The sequence below is a fragment of the Rattus rattus genome, chromosome 3 (genome assembly GCF_011064425.1).
Source record: "Rattus rattus isolate New Zealand chromosome 3, Rrattus_CSIRO_v1, whole genome shotgun sequence".
NCBI lineage: Eukaryota > Metazoa > Chordata > Mammalia > Rodentia > Muridae > Rattus > Rattus rattus.
In genome coordinates this window covers 223,035,216-223,041,012 of record NC_046156.1, presented here as the reverse complement: position 1 = coordinate 223,041,012, position 5,797 = coordinate 223,035,216, and the positions used below count along the sequence as shown (strand labels likewise).

At 38.5% G+C, this 5,797-nt stretch overlaps 1 non-coding gene and 1 pseudogene across 1 annotated transcript; both read left to right on the top strand.

Annotated features, from left to right (window-relative positions):
- The first annotated feature begins 1,119 nt into the window (after positions 1-1,119).
- LOC116895726 lies at positions 1,120-1,980 on the top strand (annotated as a pseudogene).
- Positions 1,981-3,663: 1,683 nt separating this feature from the next.
- LOC116897416 lies at positions 3,664-3,767 on the top strand. The gene has a single exon (XR_004387458.1). It is a non-coding gene; the product is annotated as a U6 spliceosomal RNA (small nuclear RNA).
- Positions 3,768-5,797: the final 2,030 nt, after the last annotated feature.

Sequence of the window (5,797 nt, the reverse complement as noted above, 5' to 3'; positions counted from 1 at the left end):
GGAAGCAAGTAAAATAACACAAGAAAAAGCCTAGGAAAAGACACCATCCACAGAAATAGGCTGTAGCCCCCACTTCTCCCTACCTTTCGTCCTATTGGCATTCCAAATTTGGATGCACATTTCTTCCTCTGAGCCATCTGCTCTGAAGCCTTCAGCTCATCAGACTCTTACTGCCCCTAGATTCCTGGATCTCTTCTTGTTTAGTTATTGCCCCACCACCACAGTACAGAGCCACGCCTACATGCCATGCTTGTTCTCTATTCTTTGCAGCTGATGTTCTCTGTGTTGGGAATATCATGCCTTTTCCAATCTTTCTATGACAAAGTTCCATCAATCTTCAAAACACAGAACAGCAGTTTGACTGTGTATAAAAAGACATTCTACTAAATAGGCATTTCCCTTTGATCAGTTGCAACTCATAAATGGTTGGGTTTTCTCTTGGCACAGAGTAATTTTCAGCACATCTCTAGAAACTTCTCTTTGTCCCCTGCAGCATGCGAGTCTTCCCTTTAATGAGTTGTTTGTGTCACTATGGAGGGAAGAAGTCTTACATTAAACCCAAGTGCTGATAAATTACAGTCTTGGAGAAAGACAGGCAAAAGTATGAGCAAGAAATTAATATTTAATTAGTCATGTCAGATAATAAATAAGAAGTGTAAAGAAGACAGAAAAGGCCAACACTATCTCTGAAGGACTTCCCCTCCCTGACTTCCAGTGAACTCACAGTGTGAACATCACAGTTACTGTTTTTCAAAACTGTAGTTCATCTACACAGTGGATTTTGGTACTCCCTATGATATGTCACAGATACCTATGTCCTGTCTCCTCAATGACCCTATGAGGTTGCAGCAGACAGAAACTCTATCCTGTACAACATTTACCTAGAACAGGCTACAAAACAAGATGTCAGTACTAAGGTAAAATCAAAACAAAAACAAAACAAAATGCATGGAGCGGATCCTGGGCAAGGAAGGAGAGCTTGAGATCAAGGGCCACTGCGGCCCACACTCAGCGGGACTGCCAGCCAGGATTGGATCCAGTGTAGACGATTAACTCAAATGAAAGGAGGCTTGTTCTTTTACATAGTTGGCTCACAGTGGCTCCTCAGGTGCCTTCAGGATGCCTGTAGCACTTGTAAAAAACAGTCAGGTCATCTGTGAGGTGTGGGCCAGCAATCTTGAGGAAGAGATGCGAAAGATCCATGAGATTGTCCTCAACTACATACAGCTTTATTGCTATGGACACAGAGTTTCTAGGTATTGTTGTGCGACAAATTGGTGAATTTCGAAGGTCCATAGATTACCAATATTAGCTTTGTGGTGTGATGCTGATCTTCTAAAAATCATCTAGCTGGGCCTTACATTCACAAATGAAAATGGGGAGTACCCTTCTGGAATCAAAACATGGCAGTTAACTTCAAGTTCAACCTGACTGAGGATATGTACTCACAGGATTCCATAGACCCAGGGTTGCAGTTCTAGAAACATGAGGAGGGAGGGATCAATACGCTGCACTTTCTGGAGCTGCTTATGACATCAGGAATAGTTCTCTGTGACAACATCAAGTCATTTCACAGTGGCTATGATTTTGGCTGTATGGTAAATCTGTTTACAGATTCTCCATTGCCAGAAGAACACGAGTTTTTTTTTTTTTTCACATCCTGAATCTTTTTTTCCGTCCATTTATAATGTGAAATACCTGATGAAGATCTGCAAAAATCTTCAGGGAGGCCTTCAGGACGTGGCCGATCAGTTGGATTTGCAGAGGATTGGAAAGCAATATCGAGCAGGCTCAGACTCTGCTGATGGGGATGGCTTTCTTGGGGATGAAAGAGGTATTCTTTGAGGACACTATTGATGATGCCAAGTATTGTAGGCGCCTCTATGCCTGGGCACAGGAATGGCCCAGAAGCAGAGTGAGGATGTGGACTCTGCCCAGAAGATGAGCATCTTGGCCATGATCAACAACATGCAGCAGTAGTAGTATGTACACCATGCGGCCTGTGCTGTCTGCCCTGCCATTGACCTGCATCTGCTCCAAGCAAAGACTTTGGGTTTTTGTTAAAAGATGACTATTTTAGTTCCAAGAGGGGGTTTGCTCTGAATTTGTAAACAAGTCTTCCTTGTCCTCATGTCCACACCCCTCTGCCACCTCCTGCCACCAGCATCCATGGCTTCATGGACACCTTTTTAAATCTCCAGGATGTCTGAAACAAACCAGTAAAATGTATATGACTCTTGCCAAAAAAAAAAAGAAAGAAAGAAAAAAAAGAAAACCAAAATAAATAAATAAAACACATAAAGTACAGGTGCTACCACAGCCAGTCAGGAGCTTCATCTGCTGACACAAAGGATGAGAGATGAATCAAAATCAAAAATACTATGACTATTGACATGAACTTTGCTATCAGCATCCCTAATATGAAATTATTATCTTTAAATTAGGGTCAACTAAGGTTTAAAAGGAAACTTTATTTTGATACAATACAACCTACAGCAAGTGAGTCAGACATAATCTCTGATTTCAGATGAAATGAACAATTTGTCTCTCAGATGTCTCATTTGTCCCCAGACAGCTATACTAAGGCATACTGAAATCATAAGTATTACTATAGTTGACAGGAAGTTAGTCTGATGTGTGCAGTAAAATGGAGTTGAAAACATTGTTTCCCAATCAATTATACCAAATAAATTCTTCTGAAAATGAGAGCACAGCTAGCTCCTCTCATTGTCTTGCACTTTGCTCTATATTTGTTTTTGTGATGGGCACACCATGAGGTAGTACAGAAGGGAAGTTGAGGCTGACTTAGTTATGCTGAAAATCAATCTAAATGTAAAAACACATCCCATCAATAAATAATAGCAAATGGAACTGAACTTTACATTGAAAAATAAGAAGCAAATTTGAGGCAGAAGGATTACCTTCAGTTTCCAAACATCCAATACCTGACTGAGGATACTATCAATGATACCAAATCTCATACTGACTGAAGAATTGATTGAACAACTTGACAAACTGAAACTTCTGTTTTCTGTTTCATGGTCCATGTCTGTATCTGTAAAAATACAAGAAGCATACATGATACAATTCCAGGAAATGCCACTGGATTTTCTCTGTAGCATACTGCTCAGTATGTAATGTCTTGCTTTGTTTCCTGTAGAACACTGCCTAATATGTAATGCCTTGTTTTGTTTCCTTTCCATCTTCCTTACAATCCCATTCATCTACACTTCTTGGCCTCTGTCCTTAACAAAAATTAAGTTCAAGTCACCCCAAGGAGAAAGTGGAGATTACAAACAATGTATCAATTCATTGTCTATTTCCCTCTGCTCGATATTACTCAAAACATAATAATTAAATAGATTTTACTCAAAATGCTAGCAAATATCATGGGGAATTTATACTAATAAATGAATAAGATTTTGAGTAGTGTCTTCAATAAGAAATCTAAAATAGCTCTTCTAAAAGAAAAATATTTTCTCACTATTAACTTACATTACCAAAACAAAGCCAAGCAAATACTAAAATCTGGCTTTTCTTTTTTACAACTTGCATTTCTATATATCCATATGATTATATAAAATGAAAATTATTAAATTTAATATAAGGTTCTGGATAGTTTAAAATGGACCAGAAATAACTTTCTGTAAAAGGTCAAAGAAAGTGCTCGCTTCGGGAGCACATATACTAAAATTGAAACGATATAGAGATTAGCATAGCCCCTGTGCAAGGATAACACACAAATTCGTGAAGTGTTTCATATTTTTTAACTGGCTGAAAGAAAAAAGGAAAACATGTCTAAAGGAGTGCTGACACAAAGGCCCACAGGAAGGTCAAGCCACCATCAGAAACAGCAAGACAAGCTAACACCAGAGACAACCTGATGGTGAGACACAAGCACAGGAACCCAAGCAACAGAAACCAAGACTACTTGGCATCATCAGAGCTGTCTTCCCACCAAAGCAAACACTGGATATTCAAACACGCCAGAAAAGCAAAATCTAGATCTAAAATCACATTTTATCGTGAGGATGGCGGACTTTAAGAAGGTCATAAATAACTCCCTTAAGGAAATACAGGAAAACACAAGTAAACAAGCAGAAGCCCTTAAAGAGGAAACACGAAAATCCCTAAAAGAACTACTGGAAAACATAACCAAAAAGGTAAAGGAATTGAGCAAAACCATACATTATGTAAAAATGGAAATAGAAACAATAAAGACATGACAAAGGGAGACAACCCTGGAGATAGAAAGTGTAGGAGACAGATTAGGAGGCATAGATGCAAGCATCACTAACAGAATACAAGAGATAGAAGAGAGAATTTCAGTAACAGAAGATACCGTAGAAAACATTGACACAACTGTCAAAGATAATAGAAAATGGAAAAAGCTCCTAGCCCAAAACGTATAGGAAATCCAAGACACAATGAGAAGATCAAACCTAAGGATAATAGGTATAGAAGAGAGTGAAGAATCCCAACTTAAAGGGCTAGTAAATATCTTCAACAAAGTCATAGAAGAAAACTCCCCTAACCTAAAGAAAGACATGCCCATAAACATTCAAGAAGCCTACAGAACTCCAAATAGATTGGACCAGGAAAGAAATCTTCCCATCTCATAATAGCCAAAACACCAAATACACAAAACAAAGAAAGAATATTAAAAGCAGTAAGGGAAAAAGGTCAAGTAACATATAAAGGCAGACCTATCAGAATTATACCAGACTTCTCACCAGAGACTATGAAAGCCAGAAGATCCTGGAGAGATGTCATACAGACCCTAAGAGAACACAAATGCCTGCCCAGGCTACTATATCCAGCAAAACTATCAATTAACATTGAGGGAGAAACCAAGATATTCCATGACAAAACCAAATTTACACAATATCTTTCTCTAAATCCAGAGGTACACAGGATAATAAATGGAAAAACCCAACACGAGGAGGGAAACTATACCCTAGAAAAAAAACAAGAAAGTAATCTCCTTTCAACAAAACCAAAAGAAGAGAAGCACACAAACATAATCCTACCTCCAAATATGAAAATAACAGGTAGCAACAATCACTATTCCTTAATATCTCTCAAAATCAGTGGACTCAATTCCCCAATAAAAAGACAAAGATTAACAGACAGGATAAATAAGAGAACCCAACGTTTTGCTGCCTATAGGAAACACACCTCAGAGACAAAGACAGACAATACCTCAGAGTAAAAGTCTAGAAAACCACATTGCAAGCAAATGGTCCAAAGAAGCAAGCTGGAGTAGCCATCCTAATATTGAATGAAATCAACTTTCAACCAAAAGTCATCAAAAAAGATAAGGAAGGACATTTCATATTCATCAAAGGAAAAATCCACCAAGATGAACTCTCAATCCTAAATATCTATGCTCCAAATACAAGGGCACCTACATACATAGGAGATATCTTACTAAAGTTCAAAGCACACATTGCACCTCACACATAATAGTAGGAGATTTCAACACCACACTCTTATCAATGGACAGATCATGGTAACAGAAATTAAACAGAGACATAGCCAGACTAACAGAAGTTATGAACCAAATGGGCTTAACAGATATTTATAGAACATTCTATCCCAAAGCAAAAGGATATACCTTCTTCTCACCACCTCATGGTACCTTCTCCAAAACTGTCCATATAATTGGTCACAAAACAGCCCTCAACAGATACAGAAAGATAGAAATAATCCCATGCGTGCTATCGGACCACCACGGCCTAAAACTGGTCTTCAATAACAATAAGGGAAGAATGCCCACATATACGTGGAAATTGAA